The sequence below is a fragment of the Vicugna pacos genome, chromosome 4, assembly GCF_048564905.1.
Source record: "Vicugna pacos chromosome 4, VicPac4, whole genome shotgun sequence".
Lineage (NCBI taxonomy): Eukaryota > Metazoa > Chordata > Mammalia > Artiodactyla > Camelidae > Vicugna > Vicugna pacos.
Genome location: NC_132990.1, coordinates 60,298,350 through 60,319,793, shown reverse-complemented (window position 1 = coordinate 60,319,793; position 21,444 = coordinate 60,298,350). Strand labels below are relative to the sequence as shown.

Genomic DNA, 21,444 nt, shown 5'->3' with positions numbered 1-21,444 from the left:
TCAGAGGGCAGTGAGGTTGAAACTTAGGTGAACTTCCCCGCGCCATTTGAGTGGACCCACTGGATGCTAACCTCCCCCATACACACACGTGGGATTATCGCACCCAGCATAATTGGGGGCACACACCACTTCAGAGAGAAAAATACGTTTTTTATCATTCTAATGAAGCATCTCTTCCAATGAAACTCATAATGAAAAAAAAGGCAGGGGTGAGATTTCAAGCCACAAATAGCCAAGTATGTACCTGTTTCATGCCTGAATTTGCATCATTAGCCAGTCAATCTACTCCTCCAGGGTGCAAAATTGTAATAATCTTTACTGACAAGTGCACACTGGTGGGGAGTGGGGAGGGGCTGGAGGGGCAGGAGAGGAAAGAAAGTTATCATGTGTCAGCCAGGTCCTCTGCTACCTGCTTTTCAGACAAAATTTCATTGAATCCTCACAGCAACTCCATCACATAAACATTATTATCTCCACTTTACAGATTAGGAAACTAGGAATCAGTCACATAACTAACAAGGGGGTGGAACTGGGACTTCAAAGCTGCTGGCTTGTCACTGTAGCATCCTGCATACTCATGTGCAGGTGGGAGGGATGGCGACTTCCACAACGGCTTAACAAACAAAAGGGGAAGTTGAAGATGAAGTAAGTACAGTAATGTCTGGTATGCCAAGGGCAATTATATCCTTGATTCCCTTGGCATGAGCTGAATAGGGAGAGGAGCACAGGGCTCTGTGCCTTCTAACCACATCTCCCCTTTCGTCCTAGATGCAGGCTCCATGGGGCTTGCTGCCAAGTCACTTTTCTGCCTCCAACCTCTGGAAGCCAAACTGGGTATAACCACAGACTGAAAGAACTAAATAAAGACCCAATCCTCTTACTGTACAGAACAAGAGACTAAAGCCCAGAGAGGGGTAAGGACTTATTCAAGAGTGGGCAAGAGTTGGGTTCAAAGTCACGACTAGAGCCTGGACCTTTTATCCAGATAGGTTTTTTAGGTGGCAACAAGGCTGGCCCTAAAAAATCAGCAGTTCTATGCCACAACTCCTTAAATCCTTAGTATTTAAGTCCAACTGTATCTTTCTGCGGATTCTCTAGAACTTTCTCTTACGAAAATGTCAGTGAAGATGAAGAGGATGCAAATATGCTCAGGAGATATATTTATTTGGGAGATAAACATCAGTAGGACTAATGTGAGCAGTGACTGGCTAGAAACCAAGGGACCCAGGATGAAGTCTGAATCCCTGGCCCTAGGCTGTTTCAAAGCAGGGGAACCTGATGTGGATGGTGATGTCCACTCTGTACTTTGGTTTGTAAAGCCTGTGCCTCCCCATACAGCCTGTGTTCCCATCCTGGTTTGTTACTCCCTGACCTTCCCATCAGAGGATTACAATCAGAGAGCACAAATTTGCTTCCTACAACATACAGTGCCTTTGTGAGAATGAGAAAAAGGGGTCCATCCTCTGCACCTCTAGCCTCATGACTTAGCGAGCGGAACGTGGGCTAGATTTCTGCCCTGGCTTACATTCTCCTGGCCCTCTTTTACACAACCCAACTTGTACAACCATACTGGGCAGGGGCCCTTTCCGTTCCTCCTTCAAAGAGCCCAGGTAAGTCAAGAGAATCTTTCCATCCATGTACTCACAATTGCCCACAGAGTGTTACCAACCAAATGTGGGTGTAGGACAGGGTATTACTCAAGCAGATGTAACTCTAATGGGAATTATTCAGTTTTAATTAGAATATGTTTAATTTATTCCTGAGTTAGAGTCGGACAAAAGCTCACTTCAGCTCCAGATGTTGGGGATTTCGAACTTCCCTGAATTTGAAGTAGGCATATGATTCTTAGCACCTTCTTATTGAAGCAGTGTCTGGCACCCATAGGTCAGATGATGTCTGGTGAGTGAAGGAAGGAAAATGGGAAGAAGGAAAACAGGGAGGGAGTGAAGAGCAGGGATGGAGTATCCTCTGTGACAAAGACAGTGCCTATGGGATGAAGAATATAGAATTCCCTGATCAGCATTGGGTCGTGCTGCATTCAGAGCTGATGCATGACTGACTGGGCTGAATGGTATGTCTAGGTGGCAATGCCCTCCATACCCCCAGTCTGAAGGTCTGCAATTGTCAGACAAAGCTTGAATGGATGTGTTTGGCACCTGAGAGATAAGAATACATCACTTAATAATAGGCTTTCTGGGCATGACGCTTTGCTTGACTAGCCAGTTCTCATGGCTTCCTGAAAGGTAGGTTCCTCCCAAACACGTGGGTCGCTCTCAACTGCAGCACCAACTACTGAGTGGAGAGAATTTCCAGAGCCAGGGCTACCAGATCTGATGATGTGGTATCTGGAAGACCCATTTTGGGGGAGGAGGGCAGAATGTTTTGCTGAGAGAGTACTGACACGCTGCACAGCAGGTAGAAGCCATGCCAAGGGCAGTGCTCAGCCCCGAGGAAGTGGGCAGAGGCATTGTTGACATGCCATTCTGGGGAAATCAGGGTGTTGACTCTTCACAAAGCTCCAGTGCTTTGCCTCGTGGGGTGATGAAATGAATCCTTGCTCATCTCATTATTGGCACTATCATAATCATTATCAACAGTAACACCGATGGCAGCCAAATAGTTACCAGGTGCCTTCTCTGTAAAACTGTCAGCAGGATCTCTGGGCTTAGGTTCTGAAAGGCCTGCTCTTCTTAAAAACTCTTACAGGGAGAGCTCTAAAAAAAATTGGTAATATTGATTCAAGGTTTAGAGATGAAAGCGAATGGGGTTCCATAGACTCTCTGAACAGAAAAAGCAAATTCGTGTCCCAGGTTTGAAGGGTGCCAAAGTGTAGACTGAGAAAGTAAGCCACCTTCCTACCTCTGTCGTGGAGCCTCCCAATTCTCCTCAAAGCGTTTATTCTTTGTGGAGAAATTTCTATCTGAGAAGAGAAGGCTTCTAGCTGGACAATGAAATCCCGTCAAAATCTCTGCAATGCCACGCACATGTTTTCCAGCCAGGAAAAAATCCTAGTGATTGTTGACTGCTGCCCTCTGCCAGGCAAGGAGAAATTCAGATATGCCACTGAAGACAGGAAGGACCCCAACACTGTTGACCTCAGTGCTAGCTGATGTGAGAATTTGTGCTGGTTACTGACAATGGTAGAATCAAAACCCCAGTGTGAAAGCTGATGCCAAAAAAAAAAGTCTCAGAAATCCCATGGAGATACGGCTCCTCTCAAGCTACACACTCAGTGACTCTAGTTTACGCTCCCAATAACTTGTTCAGGCAGCACAGATTCTTTCTGATGGGAAAATGCAGTGTGGCCCAGCCCTAAAGTATGAGAAGAGTTCTTTTGTAGTACAGCTCCTGTATTTAAATTTCATTTTGATTTTTACTTTCATTGAAGTAATTGATGGTTATGGTAGCATATCAAATAGTTCTGCTAATAATGAAAAACAATAGTCTCCCCAGTCCTCCATCCCCAGTTCTGTTCTCGGGAGGCGGCCTCTTCTGAGAGTTTAGAACTTTTTATTGGTTATCTCCACCCTGTTATATATACATTCTTACACCTCTGTTTCTTGACTTATCCATTTTAAACATTGTCTTTTGACTCTAGCTCTGGAAGTTGAAGATTTGGCTCACTATACCCTTGGATAATTTTATATTATTATTTTTGGTTCTTTTACTGATTATATGTTTAACTTTAAACAATATATTTGAACTTCCATTTCTTATTCCATCACATTTTGACAGCACATTTTGACTCCTGACTTGATGTGAGAATGTGAATTCCCAAACACCTTTTCCCCCTTTCATGCACCATTACTGTCAGCACATTTTTATTGTTACTTCATTAAGTTGTTAAGGTATGCAGTCTGTCTGCAACTGTTACCGATATTTCTTTGGTTTTTCCAAGATGAATCTAAAAGTTGTAAACCACTCAACAACAGTTACATTAGTTATGACAATGTAAATATTTTCCAGTGCTGAGCCAGGTAGCATATTAGGATTACATTTTCTCCTTCAATGTTGTGATCCTTCAGCTGTATAAAACAAATTGTTCCTAACATTGAGGTCAAATCAAGGCATCTGTTTTTTTTTTAATGAAGTACAGTCAGTTACAATGTGTCAATTTCTGACATACAGCATAATGTCCCAGTCAAGGCATCTATTTTCTTACACTATCAACCAATTACAATTATGCTATATTTTAGTTTCTTATTTGCCTTAAATCATGTCTGATATTAACATTGTTATCCCAGCTTCTACAGGGTTAGTATTTAAATGACCTATTTTCATTCACCTATTTGCATCCTTTTTAGGTAGTTTTGTTTTAGATGTGTCTCCTAGACACATAGAGCTAGATTTTTAAAAACCCAACTTGACAGTTTTTATCTTTATTTAGGTGAGTTTAATTTATTTATATGTTTTGTGATCAATGACATATTTTAATTTTATCATCGTAATTTGTGTCTTCTGTTTATTATCATTTTTCTTTTTTTTCTTTTTCTTTTTCTCTACTTCCATGCCCTCATACAATTTCTGGTATTTACTTCTTTCCCTTTATCAACTTCTCCTCTATTAATTAATTAATTATCACTATAGATAGTATTTCTATTCTTAAATTTAAATTTCATTTACATAATGAATTATAAAATTTTTCTAATAAAGTTTATAATAATTCAGTATTTCTATTATAGTCCTAACCCAAACACAAGTCTTAGGATGTTAGACTCATTAAATACCAGCCCGATAATTTAATCATTATTTGGAGGTATAGTTTTAACTCTGTTTAAAAATACAGAAATTAGGGTTGTGATTTTTTTAAACAGGAAATAAATTTACTGACATTTTATTCATGGCTTCTCATATCCCATGCCTTCTGTTTATATTTTTCCTTCCTAAATTACATCTTTAATAGTTCTTTTAATGCAGCTCTATGGATGATAAATTCTTTTGGTTTTGTATAATTGAACGTATCTTTCCCTCTCTCATGAAAGAATCATAGTTTTGTCTAGATAAAAAATTCTGTGTGGATGCTTATTTCTCATCAGCACCATTATTGTTTTCTGGCTCCCATTGTTGCTGATATTAAATTTGCTGTTGATTTGTCACTGCTCTGCAGATAATGATTCATATTTTTTCTGGAAGCTTTTAAGATTATGTCTTTATCCTTGATGCTCTCCAGTTTTATTACAATGTAGTTTAGTATTTTTATTTATCCTGCTTGGTACTGAAAATTCACATCTAATCTGAGTGAGGGCAGAGGTTTTATTTTGTTCACTATTATATTTCTAGTGCTTGGCACAAAACAGGCAACCAAAGAATATTTCTTAAATAAATCAATGTCTTTCTTCAGTTTTTAGAAATTTTTAGTCATTCTTGCTTCAAATATTTCTTCTCTAACCTACTTTCATTCCCCTTTCAGAACTTTTATTAGGTAACTGTTAGAGCCTTTTTTTTTTTTTAGATTCCATATATGAATGATATCTTATGGCATTTTTCTTTCTCTTTCTGGCTTATTTCATTTAGAATGACATTCTCCAGGGCCATCCATGCTGCTGCAAATAGCATTACTTTATCCATTCATCCATTTATACAACGGACTGAGTAGTAGTCCGTTGTATAAATATACCACAGCTTCTTTATCCAGCCATCTGTTGATGGATATTTAAGTTGTTTGCATGTCTTGGCTATTGTAAATAGTGCTGCTATGAACATTGGGGTACAGGTATCTTTTTAGATTAAGGTTCCCTCTGGGTATATGCCCAGGAGTGGGATTGCTGGATCATATGTTAAGTCTATTTTTAGTCTTTTGAGGAATCTCCATACTGTTTTCCACAGTGGCTATACCAAACTACATTCCCACCAACAGTGTAGGAGGGTTCCCTTTCCTCCACAGCCTCTCCAGCATTTATCATTTGTGGACCTTTGAATGATGGCCATTATGACTGGTGTGAGGTGATACCTCACTGTAGTTTTGATTTGCTCTTTCACAGTTAATTTCTCTGCATGATACACTGAGTGAGATACTCAGCAATGTCTTCATTTCTAACTAAGTTTTCAACTGTGTCCAGTTTTGAAAGTATAGTTAATTACAATAATTTTTAATTTCAATGATTATATTTTTTAAAAACATCATTGAGGTATAATTGATATGCCATACAATTCACCTATTTTAAGTGTATAGTTTGAAGATTTTTAGTAAATGTGTAGAGTTTTAGATCTCTCACCACAATCCAGTTTTAGAACATTTCCATCACTGCCCAGAATCCCTTCTACTCATTTGTCGTCAGTCCTTGTTTCCACTTTCAGCCCTAGGTCATCACTAATCTACTTGATGTCTCTATAGGTTTGCTGCTCCTCCTCCTCCTCTTCCTCCTCTTTCTCCTCCTTCTTCTTTTGACATTTCATATAAATGGAATCATACAGTGTATGGTCTTTTGCATCTGACTTTCACTTAACATAATGTTTTTGAGGTTCATCCCTATAATTGTATGTGCCAGTTCATAACTTTTCAAAATGATTATATTTTTGATCTCCAAGATTTTGAATTGGTTCTTTCAGATATCTAATGTTCTAGTTTCATTTCTACCTATTTTATCATCTTATGACTTTTTAAAGGAAAATTATGTCCTAGTTTATATATTTTTTAACATCCTCAACCTACTTATGGTTAAGGCCTTGTCAGACCATTCTATAAAATATTCATCTGGATTGAATGCCAGATCTAATTGTAGATTTTATTGGCTTACCTTTGTTAGCAATAAATTCATGTCTTGAGGTTTTGCTTCATTTTGAGTGAAAATTTGTTTTTTATCTTATGGCTTTCTCTCTCTCTCTCTCTCTCTCTCAACTTCTCACCTCACCTTTCTTTGCCTATCAGTTTTTTAATTCCTCCATTCAGCTCTCTGGATTCCTAATTCAGAACCTGGTCTCATAATAGTGGATCAGAGGTGATGTTAAGGATAGGGCAGGTCTTGTCATATACCATTGGGTGTCTTGGCTTACCTCCTGGTTGCAAGGCTATGACCTTGATCTTGGCCTCCTTAAGCCTGCAGTTCACTAGAAGATACGGCCTCAGGCAACAATTAGCAGTAGTTCATTTTCATTCTCTCTTCACAGTGTTGAGGGTGCCCCTCTACCACTCAGGACTTTGAGCTGTATGTCTGGTTCCAGTCCCCTGTCTCATATGAGCATTTTCAGTCCTTTTCACTTTACAAAAGCCAAACTTCCAGCTGCCTCAGCTTCAATTCTCTTCACTGTTTTGAGTTTCTAGTCCTTTTGGGATTTTGAATATATTCATCTGGTATTTGAGCCTAGTTATACCTTTTCGTTTTTCTTTTCATATATTTTATTTTTTATTATTGTTGTGGATGGAGCAAAGTGGGTGCTCGTGGTATAAACCCACTGCATCTCTGGCCTGGGTTTAACTGACTGTTTCTGGCTAGAACATTTCCCCTGTAAATTCTTCATTTCCTCTGGCCGGCTCTGGATGACTGGGAGTGTAGGGGGTTTGGGGGTGGTCATAATCAGGCTCAGGTGCAGATTACCTACGTGCTTCCTGTACCAGACAGTTCCCAGTCATCACTGGGGCTGGACTGCTGAGAAACCACAGGGCAGAGGTAATGAAGAATATGGAAGTGTTTGTATTTTTATTTCCCTTGTTTGTAAGATTAAGGCATTATCTACATGCCTGACCAGTGCCTACAGGGCAGAAATAAAAAGTGGGACCGTCTTGCATAAGATAATGTAAGGTCAGTTGTTCTCAGCTCACTCCCTGAGGTTTTGCCTTCATGCTTCCGAGGTAGTCTTTAGAGCCACTGACTCTCACTCCCACATGGGGTAGTTGTGGAAGTCATGGCTATCTGGCTCCTCTACGAATAGGATAATCCTAGACCAATGGGACAGAAGTAAAGCTTCTGACAGTATGGGAGTTGGGATGGCTTGGGATGGTGGGAGCTTTTTGTGGCTTGAAGACGTGGCATGGCATCACACAGTATGTTCTCTCTGATGAGGTGGTTTGGATAGAATTGGGAGATGAACTGCTCCTGAAACTAACAAAGCCAAAGATATGCTAAATACTTTCCATGTTTTTCAAAACCATTAACTTGCTGAGTATCACGTGGGAGCCTTGTTTGTTTATTTGGACTGGTAACCAACTTGTGAGTCCTCAAATAGACATTAACGCTTAAGCCAGTTCTTACCATGTTGCATCCAGGAATATCCATGTCAGTGACCCCTGTGAAGCTAGAGTTTTGGTGTAGATCAGGACGACATCCCAGTAACAGTAAGTGATGTAGTGTCATAATCAGCACTTGAGCTGTGAAGTCAGGTTCCCAGGATCTCCTGGCTCTGTGATCTGGAACAAGTTACCTGCCTTTACTACTGAAGCTTCCCTTTCTGCAAAATGTGGTTAATAGTAGTACTTACTTCATGGATTTGCTGAGGCCTAAATGAGACATCACATAAAGGACTCAGCATAGTGTCAGCATAAAATAAGTACATAACAGATTAGCCATTATTAATAGCTATTCGTTCAGGGGGCCCTGCTGGACCCTTACGATTAACCACCAGAAGATGATGGTGGGAGGGTTTTCCAACAGTCCAAATAGTATAAAGATGCTCTCAAAGGCCGCGGTGTAATATGGCTCCTAGAGAATCATGTTTGTTCGTTGCTTTAATTACAGCTGTCCCAAAGATCCAGCTTCATGAACACTCATGTTCTGGAATTGGTATAAAGGTTGGCCATCAGTGAAACTGTGTGGCCATCACCCAAAGAAGCTGCAGTAATCTCGAGCCAAGCAGAACTCCCTGTTCTTCACAGAAGAGCTCCAGACTTACCACAGACTTGAGGAAAAGGCATATAGCCTTGTAATGGGAACATATTCCAGAGTCATACACATTCACATGTGCAAGATGGACATTACTTCCTTGTAACTCAATTTACTTTAGCTCTGGAGTCCCTGTTTCACTGATGATGGAAAACCTAACCCTGTAATCCAAAGTAATCTCAAACTTTTTTGGATAAAGATCAAGTTAATATTTTCTCCCTTCACCTCTTTCGGTCCCTTCTTAGCAGTAGTCTATGTTCTGAACGATCCAAGTCTTGGGTGGTCTATCATCCTGACTTTGAAGGAGAAGAATGTGGTTCATGGTCATTGGCAAACCACATAGGTGGTTTCTGCTGAGAAGAACAGTCCCTGTTCCCCTTGTACGGGTCGCCTTTTCCCACTATAACCATGCTGAAATGTCTGTGTCCCCTGGGCTCACCAGCCATCGGGACATCACAACTCACTCTACATCCATCGGATCCTGACCTCTCTAGGCCCACTGGCCTTACTTTCATTTTTGTCTTTCTACTGGGAGCATGGGAACTTTTTCACCTGGACTTTTTAAAACTGTGATAAAATACACAAAACATGAAAATTTCCATTTCAACCATTTTTAAGTGTACAGTTCAGGGCCATTATTGTTCATAGTCACATCGCTGTGCAACTATTGTCCCTATCCATCTCCACAACTTTTTCATCATCCCAAACTGAAACCCAGTACCTATTAAATAACAACTCTCCATACTCCCCCTCCCTCAAGCCCCTGATAAACCACTATTCTACTTTCTGTCTATGAATTTGACTATTCTAAATATTTCATATAAGTAGAATCATATAGTATTTGTCCTTTTCATTTGGCTTACTTCACTTAGCATAATGTTTTATAGGTTCATTCCTAGTGTAGCAAGTATCAAAATTTCATTCCTTTTTAAGGCTAAATAATACCCCATCATATGCATATACCACATTTTATTGATCTATTCATTTGCCAATGGATACTTGGGTTGTTTCCACCTTTTGACTATAGTGAATAATGCTGCTATGAACATTGTCATTAAAATGTTTGAGTTCCTGCTTGCAATTATTTTGGGTATATAGCTAGAAGTGAAATTGCTGGATCATAAGGTAATTTTTGGAGGAACTATCATGTTGTAGCATGGGAACTTTTGAAGGTTCTCCCACACCATGCAGGGGTGTGCAGGACTCCAAGAAGCCGCCTCAGGCCCATTTACTGGTGATATTTAACCACTGCTCCTCCTCAGCTCAGATGCATTCCTAGAAACTAAGGCTTTACCACAAGGTGTGCCATGTCATGGGCACCACTCTGGGGAGCCTGATGATGGTTCTCCTGCTCTGACAGCCCTCTAAATCTCAGCAGAATAACTGATGTGTTTCATCAATATTCCTCTTAGGACTCAGCCTGAAGAGTGTAAAAGACAGAAACTACATCCATGAAGCCAAGTTCCTCTCATGTCCTCTTCAATTTTCTTTTATCCTGCCAAGTCTTGGAAATTTTACTTCCTTTTGGCTAGGAAAACTCCTCTTACATCATCCTATATTGTTCCAAGGTCGATAATTATGGTATAAACTTTATATTTGGATTTTGGCTTTTGATTTTCAAAGCCAAGCTTCTGATCTTAAAAATACATTCACTTTCAAACAGCCCAACTATTGCAATTTTAAAAGTCTCTGCTTGCACTTACTATCTTTGCTATTAATTTCAAGAGCCCACTCTATGGAATTCAAAGTCAAGAATTTGACTTTTTGTTCTCGGCAGTAGAGGACCCCCTCCCCTAGGGCAGTACCTTTAGAAGCTATTGCTGCCACCCAACAGATGGGAAGAGGGCAGTTGTTCAAAAGAGCACAAGAGCCAGAAGGAAAACAACTTTCAATACCTTAAAATATTTTACACGTTTTAGCTTGACTGTAATACAGATCATGGACACAAAATCTGTTACTTAAGAGTTTCTGGGGGTATGAAATCAGTCAGCCACAGAAAATCCTAAGACAGTTTCTCAAAACCAGAGTATAACAGAGCATCAGAGAGCTTAGGGAGCTGAGAACTCAGAATAACAGGATTCCCATGCATCCTGGGACCAGGGTCCTAGGCAAATACCAGTGTTGAGGGCTGGTACTGGTGACTGACTTCGGCATACTCTCTGTGGACTGGCTAAATTGAAAGGTCCAGGAACAGGGTAACACGCATAGCATGGATGTGATCCACCTTACATCCTAAAGGTTTCTGGTACTCCTGTGCACAGCATCTGAGCCTGTTTAAGAAGTTCCCCCAAAGAGACTCAGCAGGACTGTGTAATTCTGATGTACTTATCCTTTGATTACCTAAAAGTACTTATTAGTAGGTTATTGTTTGGGAAGGAATTTTCTCAATAGATTTGTGTGTGTGTGAGAGAGAGAGAGAGGGGGACAGAGAGAGATTTAAAATTTTTTAAATACAATTTGTTTTGTTTATTACATATACAAGGACAGAAACAACAAAGCCTACTTCAAAGTCCCACAAGCACAACCACAAAAAAGAACCATAAAATTGCTGGAGGTTAACAAGGGCTGATTGAACAAGGCTTTGTGATTTGAGATTCAGGGTTCGCTGAATTCTAGTTTTTATCCTTGCCCTTGACTAGCTGTGGCTTTGGCTCAGTCATGGTGTCTCTTTTTGTGCTCACGTTCCTTCCTTCACTTGCAAAATGAGGTTAATTATAAGGATCAGCCTCCCTCCCAAAGCAGTCCGTGGTTGTTGACTATTTTAATTAGCAAGTTTTTTTTTAGTACCAAGAATTATCAACATAAGCCATCTTCTACACTCTTTACTGGTAATTGTATGAGCAGAGATGTAAACATCACATTTCAGAAGTTTTGGGGGTGGGGATGGTGGAGATAATTAAGCTTATTATTTATTTATTTAATGGAGGCACTGGGGATTGAACCCAGGACCTTATGCATGCTAAGTATGTGCTCTACCACTGAGCTACAGCCTCCCCTCTAGATTTCAGAAGTTTCTGACAAAAGGAAACCGTGTAAGGGTCACTTTCTTTTAATAAGTGTCAGTTCACAAGAAATAAATGTTTCTTATGTTGTATAGACATTTAGATACCTCTCTGTGAATGCCCCTCTGGGAAAATAAAATCTTAAATCTCAGGATGCTAAAAGGAAGTACAAATTAACATCATCACCTTCATAATAAATATTTAGTCTTTGCCATTCTTGTAACGTCTCTTCTGGCTTTGGTGAATTCTACGAGGCTCTTTGCTTACAAATTTCTCCATGTTTGCAGAACACAGGTCATGGAAACGGGGACTCTCTTTCCCAAGCAGAAAGAGGCACACAATCTTCTTAAAGTTAATGGGCACTCATGTGACTGTCCCATGTCGTGTGCTATCAGAACGGCTTAATTACTCCCTGGCCTCCAGACAATGTTCTCCTAGCGCTAATGTGTGTCATCTGAAGGCTCACAGGGTATCCAACACAGGAGGAACACTACGTGCCAGCACCCTGCTGGTGCCTGCGCTTCCCTGACCTCACCTTCACCCATAGCAACACTAAGACTACTTTACATTTGAAGAAACAATATTAGAGTTTAAGAACCTTCTTCCTATGAGCACACAGCTATAAAGTGACAGAACCAGGACTCAGACTGAGATCTGTATGATGCCAAGCCCAGGTTTGTCCTGTGATATGTGAAAAGTATTCAGAACAGTCCCCAATTCATAGTAAGTTCCATTTATTATTGGCTATTCTTTAAGTCATTACGAGGTATTACAGTGTTTCTCAAAAGAGCACCCCCTCTTTCTTCTGAAAGTGATTCCCGTGTGTCCAGGACAAATGTGGAGACACTCACTGAGGATGACTTCCTTCCCAGACCTCATTCCCACCAGGAACTTGAGAACAAGTATTTGTCCAATTTATAAGTAAAGACATCCTATTTCTCACTCTAAAAGCCAGCTTTTAGAAGTTGCTTGAGATTACATCTTCCTCCCATATTTTGCCCTCCCTCTGACATTTCCATCAGATGTGAAGTTGCTGACATTTTCTTGAAGTCCCCAGAGGGCAGTGGGCCAGCCGTCATAGCTTTACCCCTTTCTTTAACCCTATGAAGACATGATCACGTCTTGTGATTTGCGTGGTGTGTGCCTCTTAAAGCATTTAGTACAAATTTATGAATAAGGTGGACTTGTTCTCTCTTTGCTTGGGGGAGATGTGACAAGCCATGTGAGCCCCACACAGAAAAGACTCAAGAGAACTTTCACCACAAAAAAGACATGATAATTATGGACCGTGACAGATGCGTCAGCTGTCTCCGAGGTGATGATCACATTGCAGTGTATAAGTGTATCAACTCAACATGTCGTACGCCTTAAACATACACAATGTTATATGTCAATTATATTTCAAGTAGAAAAAGAATCAAGAGGACTTTATTGATCTATAAGTTACTCTGCATGCAACTTCGATTTCTAATGAACATTCTAACACTTGATGTTTTACACACCAGGAAGGGGGCATAAATTTCCTTCTCTAAAGGAAAATATGAAATACAGTCTAATCTTTTACATAAATGGTGGACCTCTCCAGCAGCCATACAGATAGCCATTGAAGTCCAAGTATATGTGAAACTAGTTTTAATGTTTTATTTTTATGTTGAATTCAGCTCACATTCTAGTGGATAAGAATGAGAAAAACTAGCTGGGAATATTGGAGGAGACATTAGGAAACTCTAGGGAAATGAGGAAGGAAAATGAGAACGCAGATACAGAGAGAAAAACAAACTCTCCAGAACTCCTTTTCTTCTACATGTGAAATTCTGAGTATGTTTACACAAAATGTAGTTCATAATTAGGGTGACAATACTCCCCAGTTTGCTTGGGACAGCCTCTGTTTGTTCTTGTTGCCCTGGAATGATGATTAATTTTCTTCTTTCATTCTTCAAAGTATCAGGTTTAGAGAATAAATTATATGGTCATTTTATTTATAACTTAATCTCCACAGTTCTGGTTTCATATCAATGTAGTATTTTTCAACTATCAAGGATTAGATTTCAGCCAGTTAAAATTTTATTTACGTCTAACCTTCCTCACGCACAGGTGAGTATAGAAATGTTGGCATCACTGTAAGAAGGTTTGACAAACATCCCAGAGTTAGTTGAATTAACAGAAGTTAAACAGCTACAGCAGAACTTTTGAGATCAGGTACTGTCCTTTCATACAAAAATGCTCTGTTTTCTTAGATTGTCATGTGAGATCCAAAGTCAGATTCTGTAGTGGGTTATTTGTAACTGTCTTCGTTTCTTTTTCAGTCACGCCTCCTGCCTTCACACCTGATTGGTGGAGGTCGGATGGTATAAGAGTTGGGAATAGTCCTATTCTGTAAGGTAGATGTGTCTGCTGGGATAGAGCGGTATTGGATTGAAGCTCAGCCAGACAACATAGCTTACCACCAACAACAAAAAGTAAGTAGTAGACAGACTGCCTCAACGTTTATTGGACAAGGCCCACCTGCCTGATGTCAGTCGGTTATTGTTAGGTAGTCCTCACAAGGCAGTTAGTTAAAGCTTTCAGCATTCACACTTTAACCTAAGTTACTTTCACCAAATAGCCAGATCCAATTCCCTTTGGTTAAGAGGAACGTTGGCACATTCAAAACTCATGAGGTGATTAAATTCCCTCAATTCTGGACTTAGTGGAAATTTCTATAACCACAGGAAATCAGAAATAGGCCACCTGATGCTTGTAGAAGCATTGTTTTCTTAGGTTTTCCTAACCAGAACTTTTGACTATTAGAAGTTTCTCAAAGGATGATGAATGTGCCCTTCAGAATGTACATCGAATTTTGATGTGTGTTTTCCCCACACTAAGCAATTTTCTGACACCAGATGGGTGTCCTACAATTCAGTTCAATTCTGACACTAACTACCCAGAAAGAGCATCAGATCTCACAGGTTAAGGGCTTTTAGGTTAAGGACTACAAGACTGCCTCCTGTCACCACAACTTCAATGCCAACCTCAAGTCTAGGTTGTCAGCAGCACTTCTGACCAGCTGGCTCTACACTGGAGGGAGGTTCCAAAGACCTCCTCTTTGGGTTTGATCAGCTGGCTAAATGGACTCCCAGAATTCATAGAAACATCTTACTTACTGAATTACCAGTTTATCATAAAAGGATATAACTTAGAAACAGCCAGATGGAAGAGATGCACAGGGTAAGCTACAGGGAAAGGGATGCTAAACTTCCATGCCCTCTCTGAGTGCATCACTCTTTCAGGATCTATACATGTTCACCAAGGTGGAAGCTCTCCAAACTCTATTCTCTTGGGTTTTTATGGAGGCTTCATTACATAGGCATGGTTGATTAAATTGTTGGCTACTGGTGATTGAACTCAATCTCCAGCCCCTCTCCTCTCCCAGGAAGTGGTAGGGGAGGGGGGATGGTGGGGGCTGGGAGAGTAGGTTAATGGGACTGAAAGTTTCAACCCTCAAGACACATATTTGGCTCCACTGCTGTGCTTTCCAAAAGTCACCTCATTAACATAACAAAAGATACCTTTCTCTCTCTCATCACAGGAAATTCCAAGGGTTTTTGGAGCTCTATGCCAGGAACCAAGACAAAGACTAAATATATATATTTCTCACAATAAATCACAATATCACAGCCACATTGAGGTATTTACCAGAGATATTTGGTGTATATTTCCTTTGGGAAAAGCTGTACTCTTCCCACCTTCCTCTTGTCTCAGTCATCATTATATGTATTGGCAATCCAATTAATTTTTTCATTGCATTTTTCATCACTCTCCCTAGACTCTTAGACATTTGTACCCTGGTAACATAGATAGTTTCCCTGAGACTGTATTTGTCAATATTCTCCCTTTGCTGCTAAAGTTAGAAACAACCCATCATTCGTGTTACATAAATATAGAAAAGAAGAAATGACATGACTATGAGGGGGGAAAGTCAAAAGAAGGAAGATGAGGAATAGTAGCAAAAATTTTAAAATGTTAAGAAAAGGAGGAATAAGATATGAAAACATAGGGGAAAAAAGATGCAAGAAGAGGGGAAATAAGAACCTCAATAAGATTTGAGGGTTTAAGAAAGTTGCTCTCAAAAGCAATCTTGAAGAACAAAACTGGAGGCAACACACTTCCTGATTTCAAACAATATTACAAAGCTGTAATAACCAAAACTGTATGGTGTTGGCATAAAAACAGACACACAGATCAGTGGAACAGAATAGAGAGCCCAGAAATGAACCCACACTTCTATGGGCAATTAATCTGTGACAAAGTGGGAATATTAAAAGCAGCAAGGGAAAAGTAACAAGTTACATACAAAGGAACTTCCGTAGGCTATCAGGTGACCTTTCAACAGAAACCCTGCAGGCCAGAATGTATTTAAAGTGATGAAAGGGGAAAACCTACAACCAAGAATACTCTATCCAGCTAAGCTATCATTCAGATTTGAAGGAGAAATCAAGTTTTACAGAAAAGCAAAAGTAAAAGAGTTTGGCACCACCAAGCCAGCTTTATAAGAAATGTTAGAGGGATTTCTCTGAGTGGAAAAGAAAAGGTCACAATTCGAAATATGAAAATTACAGAAGGAAAAAATGTCATTGGTAAAGGAAATATACAGTCAAAGAGGTAATTTAACCACATGGAAAGCTAGAAGGAAGGTTGAAAGAAAAAAAGTAGTAAAATCATCTATATCCACAAAAACTAGTTAAAGGATACACAAAACAAAAAGATGAAAATTATGATGTCAAAAAGAGTAAATGTTGGTGGGAGGGAGGTAAAAACGAAGGTTTGTTAAAATGTGTTTGAACTTAAGAGATCAGTAACTTAAAATAATCACACAAATAGCTAGCTAGCTATATAAAAACCTCATGGTAACCACAAACCAGAAATCTGTAATAGATACACACACACAAAAGAGAAAGAAATCCAAACATAACACTACTGATAGTCATCAAACCACAAGGGAAGAAAGCATAAGAAGAAGAAAGGAACAAAAAAGAACTACAAAGACAATCCCCCCAAAATGAACAAAATGACAGTAAGTGTGCACCTACAAATAAGTACTTTAAATGTGAACGGACTAAATGCTGCAATCAAAAGGCACAGAGTGACTGAACGGATACAAAACCAAGACCCATACATATGCTGCCTAGAAGAGACTCGCTTCAGATCTAAACAAACACAGCGTAAAAGTGAGGAATGAATAAAAAGTATTCCATGCAAATGGAAATTAAAAGAAAGCTGATGTAGCAATACTCGGAGATATATATATATATAGGTAGATAGATAGGTAATTTCCTGCATAAGGAAATATAATTATTAATGTAATACCCTTCTTCCCAAATTTAGTTCAATGTCTATCTCTATTTTTAAAATATAAAGCATAAATACAATCAAGGAGGCCTCAAACAACATTAAGACTTCTTTTGGAGAGAAAAAGAGAAATAACAGTTTTCTTACCTTTTATTAGGATGATGTTGGCTAGTCTAGATATTTGTGACATTTGCTATAACTAATTACAGTTTGAATTTGCAAGTTAAGACCTTAGAAGGTTACTTATTTTACAGGTTGGTTTATTTTTCACTAGGTACATAGTAGTGCTGTTATGGCTTTTGTGGTCAAACAGCTAATATCTAAATATCTAAACGAGTTATCTAGTCAATTATCCTTCTGTATCTTTACAACTTATTTGTTAAAATAGCAAAGCATTATCTCCTTTTCATACTTCCATAACTCTTAGGACATTAATTTCCTCTGGGAATAACTAGATATTTATGTGAATGTCTTATTTTCCCTGCCATATTGACAGAGTAGAATCAATTGCTCTCCCCAACCAGCATGGTTCCTTACACACAACATGCCCTTTAAAGTAGTTGATAGTCAGAAATGATTTATAATTTTGAATGTAGTAGTTTTGTAAATCTTTCATTTGATTTATTTCTATGTATTTGACGTTCTTATAAATTCTAATTTTTAAATGTAATTGTCTAATTTTGTGGTTAGTATCTAGAAATCCAATTGATTTTTGTACATTGACCTTAGATTCATTGATTTTCCATATTTACTCATAATTTCTAGTAGATGTGTATAGATTCTTTAAAATTTCTATTACACATTACTACCTGTGAATAAAGAGTTTTATTTCTCACTTTCAAAAGTAAAATAGTTGATAGATAAATCAGTGAGTGAACAACTGCAGCTCACTGGGTGAAGGTCAGAAGACTTGTGTTCTAGACCTACCTATGTAATTTGGGGCAAATCACTGGACCATAAAATATGAAAAGTATTAGGGTAAATGTTACCCAGGAAAATGAACAAGCATAGAGTCAGCTTTCTTATTTTTCCCAAGGAAATGGACACTCACGTATAACTGTCTGGTCCAGACAATGTCTTCTTTAGTGGGGGTACACAGTCAAGTGTAAATATGGATAAAGTTTTCACCCTGGCCAGAAGCTTAGCTTGTGAATTTTCAATGCCTGTAAAAGACCCAATAAACATGTGAGGTATGAGATGGCCCATAATCAGAAAAATGTTGAGGGGCTGAACATGTGGAACAGAGGAAAATGTGAAAAAGTATTGATAGTGTTTACAGAGACAAATGTTGCAAAAATAAGCTTCAATAACATTTGTTTGTTGTTTCCTTGGGGGGAAAAAAAGTAAACTACATGAATATGTAATGTTTCTCTTCTATGCTTGTGAAAATTTCTTTACATGCTGATGCTACCACAGCTCTTTTCTAGCACTATTATCTAGTTTAAGTAGATTAAATACGTTGTGCTAAAATGTTTGCTCTCAATCTATTTATGTAAAATAGCCCCTTACTGATCAGAAGATTAGTATGTGAGGCTACACCCATAAATTAGCAACCACAAGACAGGCTACTTATGCAACACATTTGTGCAATATTATTTCATTCCGTATATCCAGATTTTCTGCATGATCGGGTTGAGACTAACCTGCAATTCTGTTTCAAGCTGATTATCTGCCATATTCATGCCATGTTTACTCTGGTTGATGTGTGTGTGTCTGTGTATGTGGAATATTTCAGACACGTTATTGCTCCTGTAAAAACACCAAAATGGAAAAAAAAATGTGATAGCTGCTATTTCAAAATAATCTAGTGCCACATTTTAAGAAGTAAATTAAATATTCATTTCAGAGCCTACTCTAGATAAAGCATTGTGCTAGTTACAAAGCATATAATTAAGACATGGTTCATGGTCCACCATCTCCAGAAGATTGTAGTCTGGTGGGGAAGGCAGACAAAACAAAACAATTACAATGCAAAGCATGAAAACTTCCTAAAGTGGGATATTGACAAAAACTGTAAGAGTGCCAAAAAGGTAACAACTAATTCTAAGATTATCAGTAGGAGGAGGGAACATCTGAACTGAACCTTATAGAATAAACAGGGTTTCAACATGTGATCAGAAAACAAAAATAGTAGAAACAAAGACTTGGAAGTGGGAGGATTTGGGATATGGTCAAAGAATGGCCAGTGGTTCAGGGTTCCAAAGTAAGTGGGGTTAAATGAGCAGTTGTCCCATGCTAAAGATTTCAGATTTTACCCTGTATGTAATAGAAAGATGAAAGAGTCTGCAGCAGAATGATATTCTCACTTGGTTGTTTTAGACATATCATCCTGGAAGCAGTGTACAGAATTATCTGAAGAGATGAAAAATAAGAGCAACTTCAGACAAGGATTTGTGAGCTTCTTAAAGGCAAAGATTTGTTTTCCTTATTTTGCATCTTCAATGCCTCATATTGAACCTGGCACAAAGTATGTTCTCAATAAACGTCAAACATTATTACTATTGGCTCAATAGCACAGCACATGAATACAATGAGGCTTAATGTCATCACAAGAGATTTCCACCGATGTGTGGAATTAATCTGGATAGAAGAGGAGTTCCCCCGCCTTCCTATAAACTTAGTTTATATTCAAGTGTAGCTAAAGGTGTTTCATTTCTACCTAGTTTCAAAATAATAATAGTGCAAACAATGGTGAATTAAAACTTACAGGGAAAAGTAACTGTTCTAAGATTCTCTTTATGTGCATAATTTTAGAAATGATGCAGAAAGCTTAACCACTGAGAAAAATACAGACGATTTAGGAATGGTCAAATTCACTATAGAGATACAAAGAAAACTTTTAGAAATTTCCAAACATAAGCAGGGAGAAAATTTTTGCAAAACATAAAGCAGACGAAGAACAAATCTTCCATTAATAAGCACATCACCTGGCTAAAAGCATGGATTCTGAACCAGACTGCCTGGGTTTGCAGTTCTGTCTCATACTTTCTAGCTGTTTAATCTTGGGCAGATACTTAAGTTCCCAATGTCCCAGTTTTCTGTAATCTGGGGTTTGTAATATAGAATCTAGTTTATAAGTAATTGTAGAGTGTTTATAATTGTGTTTGGCAAATAGTAAGTGCTCAATAAAAATTAGCTATGTTAAAATTATTGTTCTTAATGTGGCAGAGACCATTATGTCCCCAAATTGGTTTTCTTCTTATTATTTTAATAATAGAATCTCCAAGTTGTAACTGTGGACATGACTGTCCAGAATAAACCTTGAATCTTCTAGGCTTCATTACAGAGAGGACTGATGTGACTATAGCCTGGACAATGAGATGTAAGCAGAAGAGTCATGTGGCAGCTTATGGGAACCTTCCTTAAGAGACAACTGGATACTCACTAGATTCTCAAAATTGAATAATATGAAATTACTAAGGGTCAGTGAGGATACAGAGCAACAGGAACTCCCAAACATTGTTGATGGGACCATAAATTGGTATAATCACTTTACAAAGTGGTTTGGTATTACTGAATAAATGTGAAGATACACATATTCAATAATCAAGAAATCGATTCCTAAATTTGTGTTCTAGAGAAAGGTATACGTGTACTAAGATACACATACGAGGATTTTGATAACAGCATTATTTGTTATTGCCCCAAAGTAAATAATGCAAAGGTTCAACAATGGAATGGATAAACCAATTGAGCTATATTTACATGATGGTATACTATTCAACCATGAAACTGAATTAACGGATGTGCATACAATATCCACTGAATAGAAGAAGCAAGAACAAAACTAACACAAACAGTAAGATTCAAAAATAGGCAAAACCATGTCATTTAGAAATGCATACTTGGGTGAAACTTTAAAGAAAAGCAAGGCAATGATTACCATACAGTCAGGATTATAGTAATCTCTAGGTCTAGGAGGGGACTTCCTCTAGGGAGAGTTGTGATTAGAAAAGGAAATAGAGAGCTTCTGAAATTCTTGTAATGTTCTGTTTCTTCACTCGAGTGGAGTTTGCGTGGATGTTTCTTTAAAATAATTTTTAAACTGGACATTATCTAATGCACTTTCCTATCTGAATATTATGTATCATAATTTTAGTTCCAGATATATAAAGAAACATTGTGCCCTTGGCCTCTCCTTTTTTTTCATTTGTTCCTGCATCCTGTTGCCTGAAACGTAGATGCTGCCACCTGAGACTATGAGAGCAAGGATCACAAGATAAGAATATCAGGGTAATGAACTGAAGGTAAGTCCCTGAGGACTTTGTCAGGACAGCTCTCATATCAATTCTGAACCT

The 21,444-nt window shown here is 38.6% G+C and overlaps 1 long non-coding RNA gene across 1 annotated transcript in view; it reads right to left on the bottom strand.

Annotated features, from left to right (window-relative positions):
* The window catches only part of LOC140696129 (uncharacterized), a 49,978-nt gene that overhangs the window by 26,729 nt on the left and 1,805 nt on the right, over positions 1–21,444 (bottom strand). Inside the window, exons 3-4 of the long non-coding RNA XR_012072188.1 lie at positions 18,790–18,895; positions 18,198–18,309 (exon numbers count right to left, since the gene is read on the bottom strand). This is a non-coding gene — a long non-coding RNA (uncharacterized lncRNA). The remainder of the gene's footprint in view (positions 1–18,197; positions 18,310–18,789; positions 18,896–21,444) is intronic.